We start from the raw sequence: 16,121 nt of genomic DNA, 5'->3' as shown, positions 1-16,121 counted from the left end.
ATTCTATATATACCATCACATCCACTGTATAAGACATAACCCCCACTCTTTTTGTGACAGCAGTCCCACTATATCTGACATCACATCCTATCTGTCTTTGACTTCAAAACCAAAATATCTATGAACACAACCACTATATCTTTGACATCTCACCCACTCTATTTGTGACATCACACCCACAACATTTGACATCGTTCCCAATCTATATGACATCACACACCAAACACATGCTATCTTATCCACTACATATAACATCATGACCAGTAAAACTATGATATCCCACACATTATATCTATGACATCACACAGACTGTATTGATGACAAAACATCCACTATATGTGATTTTGCATCCACTGTATCTATGATTTCATCCGCTATATGTGACATCCACCCACTATGTTTATGCCATCATATCCACTATATATAACATCACACACACTATGTGTATGAGAACATAACCTCTTTATCTAACATCACATCTACTGTATCTCTGTCATCACACCCACTGAATCGATGATATCATACCCACTGTACATATGACATCACAGCCACATATATATGACATCACATGCAGTCTATATGACATAACATCCATTCTTTATGAAATCATTCCTGTGTTTATGACTTCATATCCACGCTATTCATGACATCATATCCACTCTATTCATGACATCAGATCCACTATGCATGTGAATCACAGCCATTATATGTGTGTCATCACAACAACTATTTTAGGACATCATATTCATTATATCTGACATCACACACAATGTGTGTATGACAACACAGCCACTATATCTGGCATCACATCCACTATATCTGACATCACATCGACTGTATCTGTGTCATCACACCCACTGTATAAATGACATCACACCACTCTATTCATGACATCACACCCTTGTATATGATATCACTTCCACTGATTATGACATCACATCGACTATACATTTGACAGCCACTGTAACTGTGACATCACTCCCATGATGTTTATAACATCGTATCCTCTATATATGACACCATACACACTCTGTGTATGAGAACACAAGTATATCTGACATCACACCTACTATATCTGATATCACATCCTTGTATCTGTGTCATCACACCCACTGTATAAGTGACATCACACCACTGTATTCATGACAGCACATCCCCCTATATATGGTATCACTTCCACTGATTATGGCATCACATCAACCATAAATATGACAGCCACTGTAACTATGACATCAGTCCCACTATGTTTATGACATCATAACCACTCTATGTGACATCATAGACTCTGTGTATGAGAACACAACAACTATATCTGACATCACATCCACTGTATCTGTCTCATCACACCCTCTCTATCGATGATATAACACCCAGTATATGTATGCATCATATGCACTCTAAGTGTAAGTAAGTGTGTTGTTGCTCAGTCGTGCCTGATTCTTTGTGATCCTGTGGACTGTAGCCCACCAGGCTCCTCTATCCATGGGATTCTTCAGGCAAGAACGTTGGCGGGGGTTGCCACTTCCTTCTCCAAATGCACTATATATGATATGAAGTCCACTCTTTATGACATGACACCACAGTATTTATGAGATCACATCCACTGTATTCATGACATCACAGCCACTAGATATGAATTCACAACAAATGTATATGACATCACATCTTCTATACATGTGACATTGCATCCTCTGTATCTATGTCATAACACTCATACTATTTGTGTAATCACACACACTCTATCTATGACATTACCCTGGGTGTATGTATGACATCCTGTGCACTCTACCCGAGATCACATTCACTCTTTAACATCAAACCACAGTATTTATGAAATTATACCCACCATAACTGACATCAGATCCACTGTATCTGTGTCATCACACCCACTCTATTGATCATGTCATACCCATTGTATGTAATACATCACTGCCATTATGTGTAAGACATCCTAGGCACTATATATGGCATCACACCCACTCTTTATGATATCACTCCACTGTATTTATAACATCACATCCACTGTGTTCATGACATTACACCCACTATATATGACATCACATCCACTATACATGTGACATCACAGCCACTAGATCTATGACATTACACCCACTATGTTATGACATCATATCCACTTTATATGACATCACCCACACTGTCTGTATGAGAAAACAACAATTATATCTGACATCACACACATGGTATCTCATACCATGGTATGATCCCATTGCCGTTTACTTTGTTGTTTTGGGTGCAAGTTTATACACCTTTTCTGTATTTCCTGTCTCAAGAAGATTCTTAGCATTTGTTGAATAGCTGGTTTGGTGGTACTGAATTATCTCAGCTTTTGCTTGTCTGAAGAGCTTTGATTTCTCCTTCATATTTGAATGAGATTCTTGCTGGGTACAGTAATCTGGGTTGTAGGTTTTTCTCTTTCATCACTTTAAGTATGTCCTGCCATTCCCGTCTGGCCTGAAGAGTTTCTATTGAAAGATCAGCTGTTATCCTTGTGGGAATCCCCTTGTGAGTTATTTGGTTTTTTTTCACTTGCTGCTTTTAATATTTGTTCTTTGTGTTTGATCTTCGTTAATTAGACTAATTCGTGTCTTGGGGTGTTTTCACCTTGGGTTTATCCTCTTTGGGACTCTCTGGGTTTCTTGGACTTGGGTGACTGTTTCCTTCCCATTTTAGGGAAGTTTTCAACTATTATCTCTTCAAATATTTTCTCATGGCCTTTCTTTTTGTGTTCTTCTTCTGGGACTCCTATGGTTCGAATGTTGGGGCTTTTAACATTGTCCCAGAGGTCCCTGAGGTTGTCCTCATTTCTTTTAATTCTTTTTTCTTTTTTCCTCTCTGCTTCATTTATTTCTACCATTCTATCTTCTACCTCACTCATCCTATCTCCTGCCTCCATTATTCTACTGTTGGTTCCCTCCAGGGTGTTTTTTATCTCATTTACGACATTATTCATTATTGATTGACTCTTCTTTATGTCTTCTAGGTCCTTGTTAAACATTTCTTGCATCTTCTCAATCCTTGTCTCCAGGCTATTTATCTGTAACTCCATTTTGTGTTCAAGATTTTGGATCATTTTTACTATCATTATTATGAATTCTTTTTCAGGTAGACTCCCTATCTCCTCCTCTTTGGTTTGGTTTGGTGGGCATTTATCCTGTTCCTTTACCTGCTGTGTATTTCTCTGCCTTTTTGTCTTGTTTATATTGCTGTGTTTGGGGTGGCCTTTCTGTATTTTGGCAGCTTGTGGTTCCTCTTTATTGTGGAGGTTCCTCCCTGTGGGTGGGGTTGGACAGGTGGCTTGTCAAGGTTTCCTGGTTAGGGAAGCTTGTGTCAGTGTTCTGGTGGGTGGAGCTGGATTTCTTCTTTCTGGAGTACAATGCAGTGCCCAGTAGTGAGTTCTGACATGTCTGTGGGTTTGGTGTGACTTTGGGCAGCCTGTATATTGAAGCTCAGGGCTATGTGCCTGTGTTGCTAGAGAATTCGTGTGGTATGTCTTTTTCTGAAACTTTTTGGCTCTTGGGTGGTGCTTGGTTTCAGTGAATGTATGGAGGCTTTTGGATGAGGTCTTATCGATTAATGTTCCCTGGGGTCAGGAGTTCTCTGGTGTTCTCAGGTTTTGGGCTTAAGCCTCCTGCCTCTGGTTTTCAGTCTTATTCATACAGTAGCCTCAAGACTTCTCCATCCACACAGCACTGATGATAAAACATCTAGGTTAATGGTGAAAATATCCTCCACAGTGAGGGACACCCAGAGTGTTTCACAGAGTTACATGGAGAAGAGAAGAGGAAGGAGGGAGATGGAGGTGACCAGGAGGACAAGAGGGGCAATCAAAAAGGGCGAGCACAAGTTAGCTAGTAATCAATTTCTTATGTGCTCTCCACAGTCTGGAACCCTCAGAGAGGTTCACAGAGTTACATAGAGAAATCAAGAGGGAGGAAGGAGATAGAGCTGACCAGGAGGGGAAGACGGGAGATCAAAAGGAAAGAGACAGATCTAGGCAATAATCAGGTCCTTAAGTTTTCTCCACAGCCCGGAACACACACAGAGATTCACAGAGTTGGGTAAAGAAGAGAAGGGGGGAAGGAGCAGATAGAGGTGACCTAGGGGAGAAAAAGGAGAGTCAAAAGGGGGAGAGAGTAATCAAGCCAGTAATAACACTCCTACGTAAAATTGGGCACTGAAGATTGGATTCTTAAAGGTACAAAATGGATAACAAATACTAGAAAGCAAAGATTAAAAATCTACAGTAGAGGTTAGGCTCTCAAAAATACATTATAAAAAAACAAAACAAAATCACAAAAATTATTTAAAATATATATATGAAGTTTGCTTTACAAAAATAAATGAAAAAATATAGGGTCTTTTTTGAAAGGTAATAATAGGTTATAAAAATAAAAATTAAAGGAGTAATAGAGGACTTAAAAATTTTTTAAAAATTAAAAACAATTTTTAAAATGATAATAGTAAAAATATATCTAGGAATTTCTCTGGAGCTGTTGTGGGCAGTGTGGTGTCAGTTCATTTTCAGATAGTTCCTTGATCCGGCTTATACTTCTCAAGATCTATAGGCCCCTTCCTAACTACATCCTAGGTCCATCCTAACTACAGGGTTTTAATCTGTTGCACCTGTCACTTCCAAAGCAGTTCCCTCTGTTTATTTTGGCTTCTTCTGTTTGCAGGCTTCTTCAGTGTCTAATTCTCACCCTGACACAAGGGGGTGAAGGTGGTCACTTATTTAGGCTCACTTGTTCACTGTGCTGTGGGGAGTAAGGAACACTGCAAACAAATACCAGTGGTGTGTGTGGGGAGTGCTTGCAGTGTTTTGGCCACACTGGGTTTGCCCCCACTCAGGGCGTGTGTGCTTTCCCAGTCTACACTGCTCAGGCTCCAGGTTGCTCTGCAGGGGAATTGTCTAAAGTGGGCCCTTGGTTGCGTGCACTTCCTAGGTCTAAGCCACTCAATTTCAGGTTCTTGGGTACTCCTCAAAGGTGCAGATTCAGTTGGGCCTGCGTTTTGTGCTGCTCCAAGGTCTGAGCAGCTCTGGTGACCAGGTGCTTGGCGACCGAACTCTCCCCAGGTGGGGGGTACGACTTACCACCTCCCCAGTCCCAGCCACTTGGTTTCCTGGATGGCAGGTGGTGTGCCGTCTCAAGTGTTCCATGTGTCTCTTCTGGGGAGCTGATCTCTGACTGTGACTATATCTATGATAGCACACACTCTGTTTATGACATCACCTCTACTATATGTGCGTATGAGAACACAACCAATATATCTGAAGTCACAGAGAGTATGTCTGATATCACATCAACTTTATCTATGTCATCACACCCAGTATATGTATGACATCACTCCCAACACATGTGTGACCTCGTATGCACTATGTACGGCATCACACCCACTCTTTATGACATCAAACCACTGTATTTATGACATCACATCCACTGTGTTCATTGCATTGCACCCAATAGGTATGACATCACAAACTCTGTTTATGACTTCATATTGACAATACATGTGACAATACAACCACTGCATTTATGACAGCACACCTCCTATGTTTATGACGTCATGCCCACTATATGTGACATCACACACACTGTGTATGAGAACACAGCAACTATATCTGACAACACACCCACAATATCTGATATCACATCTACCGTATCAGTGTCATCACACCCTCAATATCTGACATCAAATCTACTGTATCAGTGTCATCACTACCTCTGTATGCATGACATCACACGAACTATCTGTATGGCATCATATGCAGTGTACATGACATCACATCTACCATTTATTTCATTCCACAACTGTATTTATGACATCACATCCACTGTATTCAATACATCACACCCAATATGTAGGAAGTCGCATCAACTGTATATCATATCTTCTGTACATGTGACATCGCATCCACTGTATGAGTCATCACACCCACTGTGTTTATTACATCATGTCCACTGCACGTGACATTACGCACACTGTGTGTGAGAACACAGCAGGTATATCTGACATCACACCCACAATATCTGACATCACATCTACCGTATCGGTGTCATCACAACCACTGTATGCATGACATCACACCAGCTATCTGTATGGCATCATATGTAGTGTATATGACATCACAACTACCGTTTATTACATTCTACAACTGTATTTATGACATCACATCCACTGTATTCAATACATCACACCCAATATATAGGAAGTCACATCAATTGTATATGATATCACACCTTGTGTACACGTCACATTGCATCCAATGTATGAGTCATAACACCCACTATGTTTATGACATCATATCCATTGTACGTGACATCACCCACACTGTGTGTGAGAATACAGCCACTATAGGTGACATCACACACACTATATGTGATATCACATCCGTTGTATCTGCTACATCATATCCACTGTATGTATGACATCGCATCCAATATATATACGACAATATATCCACCATACACGACATCACACACTGTATGAGAATACAACTTTATCTGACATCATACCCACTGTATCTGTGTCATCACACCCACTGTATCGATGATATCAAACCCACTATATTTATGATATTTTACGCACTATATATGACATAATTTCCACTCTTTATGACATCACACCACTGGTTATGATATCACATTTACTATACATGTGACATCATAGCCACTGTGTTTGTAACATCATACCCAGTATATATGACATCACACAGTGTATGAGAACACCACCAATATATCTGACATCACATCCACTATATCTGCTATGACATCCACAATATCTGTGTTATCACACACCCTGTATCGATGATATCACACCCACTATAAGTTTGATATCATATGCAATATATAAGACGCAATATCCACTCTATTAAATCGCACCAGTGTATGTATGACATCCTATCCACCGTTCTCATGACATCACACTCTTATATATGACTTCACATCCACTGATTATGACACCACATCGACTACACATGTGACATCACAGAAACTGTATCTGTGTCATCACACCCATTTTCTTGATGACATCACACCCACTCTATGTATGACATCAATCTGGGTGTCTGTATGACATCAGGCGCACAAAAAATGACATCACATTCACTCCTTATGACATCAATAAAAAATGCTTATGACATCAACCCACTTCATCTGACATCTCATCCACTGATTATCACATCACATTAACTATACATGTGACAACTCAACCACGATATCTGAAATCACACAGAGTATGATATCACATACACTCTACCTTGTCATCACACCCAGTATATGTATGACATCACTCCCAACATATGTGTGACCTTATTTGCACTATATATGACCTCACACCCACTCTTTATGACATCACACCACTGTATTTATGACATCACATCCACAGTGTTCATTACATTGCACCCAGTAGGTAGGGCATCACATCCTCTGTTTATGACATCACATTGACTATACATGTGACAACACAGCCACTGCATCTATGACAGCACACCTCCTATGTTTATGACGTCATTCCCACTATATGTGACGTCACACACACTGTGTGTATGAGAACACAGCAACTATATCTGACATCACACACGCAATATCTGACATCACATCTACTGTATCGGTGTCATCACAACCGCTGTGTTTATGACATCACATCTACTGTGTTCATGACATTGCACCCAGTAGGTATGACATCTCATCCACTGTGTATGACATCACATTGATTATACATGTGACAACACAACCACTGTATCAATGACATCACACCTACTATGCTTATGATGTCATGCCCACTATATGAGACATCAGACACACTTTGTGTATGAGAACACAGCAACTATATCTGACATCACATCCACTATTTCTGACAGCACATCTACTGTATCGGTGTCATCACAACCACTGTATGCATGACATCGCACCAACTACCCATATGGCATCATATGTACTATATATGAACATCACATCTTCTGTTTATTACATTCCACAACTGTATTTATGACATCACATCCACTGTATTCAACACATCACACCAAGAATATAGGAAGTCACATCAACTGTATATGACATCACATCTTCTGTACACATGACATCACATGCACTGTATCTGAGTCATCACACTCACTGCATTGATGATATCACGACCAGTATAAACATGAGATCATATGCATTATATATGATATCACATCCTGTCTTTATGATATCACTCTGCTGTATTTATGACATCACATCCACTGTACTCATGACATCACACCCATATATATGACATCACATCCACTGATTATGACATCACATCAACTACACATGTGCCATCACAGAAACTGTATCTGCCTCATCGCCCCCATTCTCTTGATCACACCACACCCAGTCCATGGATGACATCAATCTGGGCATCTGTATGACATCATGTGAAGAGTACATGACATCACAATCACTATTTACAACATAAACGCACAGTGTGGTTTGCATCACACCCAGTTTATCTGACATCACACCCACTGATTATGACATCACATTTACTATACATGTGATATCACAGCCACTGTATATCAATGATATCACACCCACTATATTCATAATATCATACTCAGTATATACGACATCACACAGTGTGTGTGAGAACAGAAACACTATATCTGACATCACACCCACTATATCTGCTATTACGTAATATCCACTCCTTATTAAATCACACCACTGTATTTATGACATCCCATCCACTGTTTTCATGACATCACACTCACTAAAGATGACATCACTTCCACTATATCACATCGTAACTTTATCTGACATCATACCCACTGTATCTGTGTCATCACACCCAGTGTATTGATGATATCAAACCCACTATACCTATGATATCATGCACACTATATCTGACATAATATCCACTCTTTATGACATCACACCGCTGTATTTATGACATCACATCCACTGATTATGACATCACATTGACTATACATGTGACAACACAACCACAGCATCTATGACAGCACACCTCCTATGTTTATGACGTCATGCCCACTATATGTGACATCACACACTGTGTATGAGAACACAGCAACTATATCTGGCAACACACCCACAATTTCTCATATCACATCTACCATATCAGTGTCATCACACCCTCAATATCTGACATCAAATCTACTGTATCAGTGTCATCACTACCTCTGTATGCATGACATCACACCAACTATCTGTATGGCATCATATGCAGTGTACATGACATCACATCTACCATTTATTTCATTCCACAACTGCATTTATGACATCACATCCACTGTATTCAATACATCACACCCAATATGTAGGAAGTCGCATCAACTGTATATCATGTCATATCTTCTGTACACGTGACATCGCATCCACTGTATGAGTCATCACACCCACTGTGCTTATTACATCATGTCCACTGCACATGACATTACGCACACTGTGTGTGAGAACACAGCAACTATATCTGACATCACACCCACAATATCTGACATCACATCTACCGTATCGGTGTCATCACAACCACTGCATGCATGACATCACACCAGCTATCTGTATGGCATCATATGTAGTGTATAGGACATCACATCTACCGTTTATTACATTCCACAACTGTATTTATGACATCACATCCACTGTATTCAATACATCACATCCAATATATAGGAAGTCACATCAATTGTATATGATATCACAGCTTGTGTACACGTGACATTGCATCCACTGTATGAGTCATCACACCCACTCTGTTTATGACATCATATCCATTGTACGTGACCTCACCCACACTGTGTGTGAGAATACAGCCACAATAGGTGACATCACACACACTATATGTGATATCACATCCGTTGTATCTGCTACATCATATCCACTGTATGTATGACATCGCATCCAATATATATACGACAATATATCCACCATACACGACATCACACACTGTATGAGAACACAACTTTATCTGACATCTTACCCACTGTATCTGTGTCATCACACCCACTGTATCGATGATATCAAACCCACTATATTTATGATATTTTACGCGCTATATATGACATGATATCCACTCTTTATGACATCACACCACTGGTTATGATATCACATTTACTATACATGTGACATCACAGCCACTGTATTTGTAACATCATACCCTCTATATATGACATCACATAGTGTATGAGACCACCACCAATATATCTGACATCACATCCATTATATCTACTATGACATCCACAATATCTGTGTTATGACACACACTGTATCGATGATATCACACCCTCTATAAGTCTGATATCATATGCAATATATAAGACGCAATATCCACTCTATTAAATCGCACCAGTGTATGTATGACATCCTATCCACCGTTCTCATGACATCACACTCTTATATATGACTTCACATCCACTGATTATGACACCACATCGACTACACATCTGACATCACAGAAACTGTATCTGTGTCATCACACCCATGTTCTTGATGACATCACACACACTCTATGTATGACATCAATCTGGGTGTCTGTATGACATCAGGCGCACAAAAAATGACATCACATTCACTCCTTATGACATTAATACACAATGCTTATGACATCACACCCACTTCATCTGACATCACATCCACTGATGATCAGATCACATTAACTATACATGTGACGACTCAACCAGGATATCTGAAATCAGAGTATGATATCACATCCACTCTACCTTGTCATCACACCCAGTATATGTATGACATCACTCCCAACATATGTGTGACCTCATTTGCACTATATATGACCTCACACCCACTCTTTATGACATCACACCACTGTATTTATGACATCACATCCACAGTGTTCATTACATTGCACCCAGTAGGTAGGACATCACATCCTCTGTTTATGACATCATATTGACTATACATGTGACAACACAGCCACTGCATCTATGACAGCACACCTCCTATGTTTATGACGTCATGCCCACTATATGTGACGTCACACACACTGTGTGTATGAGAACACAGCAACTATATCTGACATCACACACGCAATATCTGACATCACATCTACTGTATCGGTGTCATCACAACCGCTGTGTTTATGACATCACATCTACTGTGTTCATGACATTGCACCCAGTAGGTATGACATCTCATCCACTGTGTATGACATCACATTGATTATACATGTGACAACACAACCACTGTATCAATGACATCACACCTACTATGCTTATGATGTCATGCCCACTATATGAGACATCAGACACACTTTGTGTATGAGAACACAGCAACTATATCTGACATCACATCCACTATTTCTGACAGCACATCTACTGTATCGGTGTCATCACAACCACTGTATGCATGACATCACACCAACTACCCATATGGCATCATATGTACTATATATGAACATCACATCTTCTGTTTATTACATTCCACAACTGTATTTATGACATCACATCCACTGTATTCAACACATCACACCAAGAATATAGGAAGTCACATCAACTGTATATGACATCACATCTTCTGTACACATGACATCACATGCACTGTATCTGAGTCATCACACTCACTGCATTGATGATATCACGACCAGTATAAACATGAGATCATATGCATTATATATGATATCACATCCTGTCTTTATGATATCACTCTGCTGTATTTATGACATCACATCCACTGTACTCATGACATCACACCCATATATATGACATCACATCCACTGATTATGACATCACATCAACTACACATGTGCCATCACAGAAACTGTATCTGCCTCATCGCCCCCATTCTCTTGATCACACCACACCCAGTCCATGGATGACATCAATCTGGGCATCTGTATGACATCATGTGAAGAGTACATGACATCACAATCACTATTTACAACATAAACGCACAGTGTGTATTGCATCACACCCACTTTATCTGACATCACACCCACTGATTATGACATCACATTTACTATACATGTGATATCACAGCCACTGTATATCAATGATATCACACCCACTATATTCATAACATCATACTCAGTATATACGACATCACACAGTGTGTGTGAGAACAGAAACACTATATCTGACATCACACCCACTATATCTGCTATTACGTAATATCCACTCCTTATTAAATCACACCACTGTATTTATGACATCCCATCCACTGTTTTCATGACATCACACTCACTAAAGATGACATCACTTCCACTATATCACATCGTAACTTTATCTGACATCATACCCACTGTATCTGTGTCATCACACCCAGTGTATTGATGATATCAAACCCACTATACCTATGATATCATGCACACTATATCTGACATAATATCCACTCTTTATGACATCACACCGCTGTATTTATGACATCACATCCACTGATTATGACATCACATTGACTATACATGTGACAACACAACCACAGCATCTATGACAGCACACCTCCTATGTTTATGACGTCATGCCCACTATATGTGACATCACACACTGTGTATGAGAACACAGCAACTATATCTGGCAACACACCCACAATTTCTCATATCACATCTACCATATCAGTGTCATCACACCCTCAATATCTGACATCAAATCTACTGTATCAGTGTCATCACTACCTCTGTATGCATGACATCACACCAACTATCTGTATGGCATCATATGCAGTGTACATGACATCACATCTACCATTTATTTCATTCCACAACTGCATTTATGACATCACATCCACTGTATTCAATACATCACACCCAATATGTAGGAAGTCGCATCAACTGTATATCATGTCATATCTTCTGTACACGTGACATCGCATCCACTGTATGAGTCATCACACCCACTGTGCTTATTACATCATGTCCACTGCACATGACATTACGCACACTGTGTGTGAGAACACAGCAACTATATCTGACATCACACCCACAATATCTGACATCACATCTACCGTATCGGTGTCATCACAACCACTGCATGCATGACATCACACCAGCTATCTGTATGGCATCATATGTAGTGTATAGGACATCACATCTACCGTTTATTACATTCCACAACTGTATTTATGACATCACATCCACTGTATTCAATACATCACATCCAATATATAGGAAGTCACATCAATTGTATATGATATCACAGCTTGTGTACACGTGACATTGCATCCACTGTATGAGTCATCACACCCACTCTGTTTATGACATCATATCCATTGTACGTGACCTCACCCACACTGTGTGTGAGAATACAGCCACAATAGGTGACATCACACACACTATATGTGATATCACATCCGTTGTATCTGCTACATCATATCCACTGTATGTATGACATCGCATCCAATATATATACGACAATATATCCACCATACACGACATCACACACTGTATGAGAACACAACTTTATCTGACATCTTACCCACTGTATCTGTGTCATCACACCCACTGTATCGATGATATCAAACCCACTATATTTATGATATTTTACGCGCTATATATGACATGATATCCACTCTTTATGACATCACACCACTGGTTATGATATCACATTTACTATACATGTGACATCACAGCCACTGTATTTGTAACATCATACCCTCTATATATGACATCACATAGTGTATGAGACCACCACCAATATATCTGACATCACATCCATTATATCTACTATGACATCCACAATATCTGTGTTATGACACACACTGTATCGATGATATCACACCCTCTATAAGTCTGATATCATATGCAATATATAAGACGCAATATCCACTCTATTAAATCGCACCAGTGTATGTATGACATCCTATCCACCGTTCTCATGACATCACACTCTTATATATGACTTCACATCCACTGATTATGACACCACATCGACTACACATCTGACATCACAGAAACTGTATCTGTGTCATCACACCCATGTTCTTGATGACATCACACACACTCTATGTATGACATCAATCTGGGTGTCTGTATGACATCAGGCGCACAAAAAATGACATCACATTCACTCCTTATGACATTAATACACAATGCTTATGACATCACACCCACTTCATCTGACATCACATCCACTGATGATCAGATCACATTAACTATACATGTGACGACTCAACCAGGATATCTGAAATCAGAGTATGATATCACATCCACTCTACCTTGTCATCACACCCAGTATATGTATGACATCACTCCCAACATATGTGTGACCTCATTTGCACTATATATGACCTCACACCCACTCTTTATGACATCACACCACTGTATTTATGACATCACATCCACAGTGTTCATTACATTGCACCCAGTAGGTAGGACATCACATCCTCTGTTTATGACATCATATTGACTATACATGTGACAACACAGCCACTGCATCTATGACAGCACACCTCCTATGTTTATGACGTCATGCCCACTATATGTGACGTCACACACACTGTGTGTATGAGAACACAGCAACTATATCTGACATCACACACGCAATATCTGACATCACATCTACTGTATCGGTGTCATCACAACCGCTGTGTTTATGACATCACATCTACTGTGTTCATGACATTGCACCCAGTAGGTATGACATCTCATCCACTGTGTATGACATCACATTGATTATACATGTGACAACACAACCACTGTATCAATGACATCACACCTACTATGCTTATGATGTCATGCCCACTATATGAGACATCAGACACACTTTGTGTATGAGAACACAGCAACTATATCTGACATCACATCCACTATTTCTGACAGCACATCTACTGTATCGGTGTCATCACAACCACTGTATGCATGACATCACACCAACTACCCATATGGCATCATATGTACTATATATGAACATCACATCTTCTGTTTATTACATTCCACAACTGTATTTATGACATCACATCCACTGTATTCAACACATCACACCAAGAATATAGGAAGTCACATCAACTGTATATGACATCACATCTTCTGTACACATGACATCACATGCACTGTATCTGAGTCATCACACTCACTGCATTGATGATATCACGACCAGTATAAACATGAGATCATATGCATTATATATGATATCACATCCTGTCTTTATGATATCACTCTGCTGTATTTATGACATCACATCCACTGTACTCATGACATCACACCCATATATATGACATCACATCCACTGATTATGACATCACATCAACTACACATGTGCCATCACAGAAACTGTATCTGCCTCATCGCCCCCATTCTCTTGATCACACCACACCCAGTCCATGGATGACATCAATCTGGGCATCTGTATGACATCATGTGAAGAGTACATGACATCACAATCACTATTTACAACATAAACGCACAGTGTGTATTGCATCACACCCACTTTATCTGACATCACACCCACTGATTATGACATCACATTTACTATACATGTGATATCACAGCCACTGTATATCAATGATATCACACCCACTATATTCATAACATCATACTCAGTATATACGACATCACACAGTGTGTGTGAGAACAGAAACACTATATCTGACATCACACCCACTATATCTGCTATTACGTAATATCCACTCCTTATTAAATCACACCACTGTATTTATGACATCCCATCCACTGTTTTCATGACATCACACTCACTAAAGATGACATCACTTCCACTATATCACATCGTAACTTTATCTGACATCATACCCACTGTATCTGTGTCATCACACCCAGTGTATTGATGATATCAAACCCACTATACCTATGATATCATGCACACTATATCTGACATAATATCCACTCTTTATGACATCACACCGCTGTATTTATGACATCACATCCACTGATTATGACATCACATTGACTATACATGTGACAACACAACCACAGCATCTATGACAGCACACCTCCTATGTTTATGACGTCATGCCCACTATATGTGACATCACACACTGTGTATGAGAACACAGCAACTATATCTGGCAACACACCCACAATTTCTCATATCACATCTACCATATCAGTGTCATCACACCCTCAATATCTGACATCAAATCTACTGTATCAGTGTCATCACTACCTCTGTATGCATGACATCACACCAACTATCTGTATGGCATCATATGCAGTGTACA

The sequence above is a fragment of the Dama dama genome, chromosome X, assembly GCF_033118175.1.
Source record: "Dama dama isolate Ldn47 chromosome X, ASM3311817v1, whole genome shotgun sequence".
Classification (NCBI taxonomy): Eukaryota; Metazoa; Chordata; class Mammalia; order Artiodactyla; family Cervidae; genus Dama; species Dama dama.
This window is presented reverse-complemented; position numbering follows the sequence as displayed.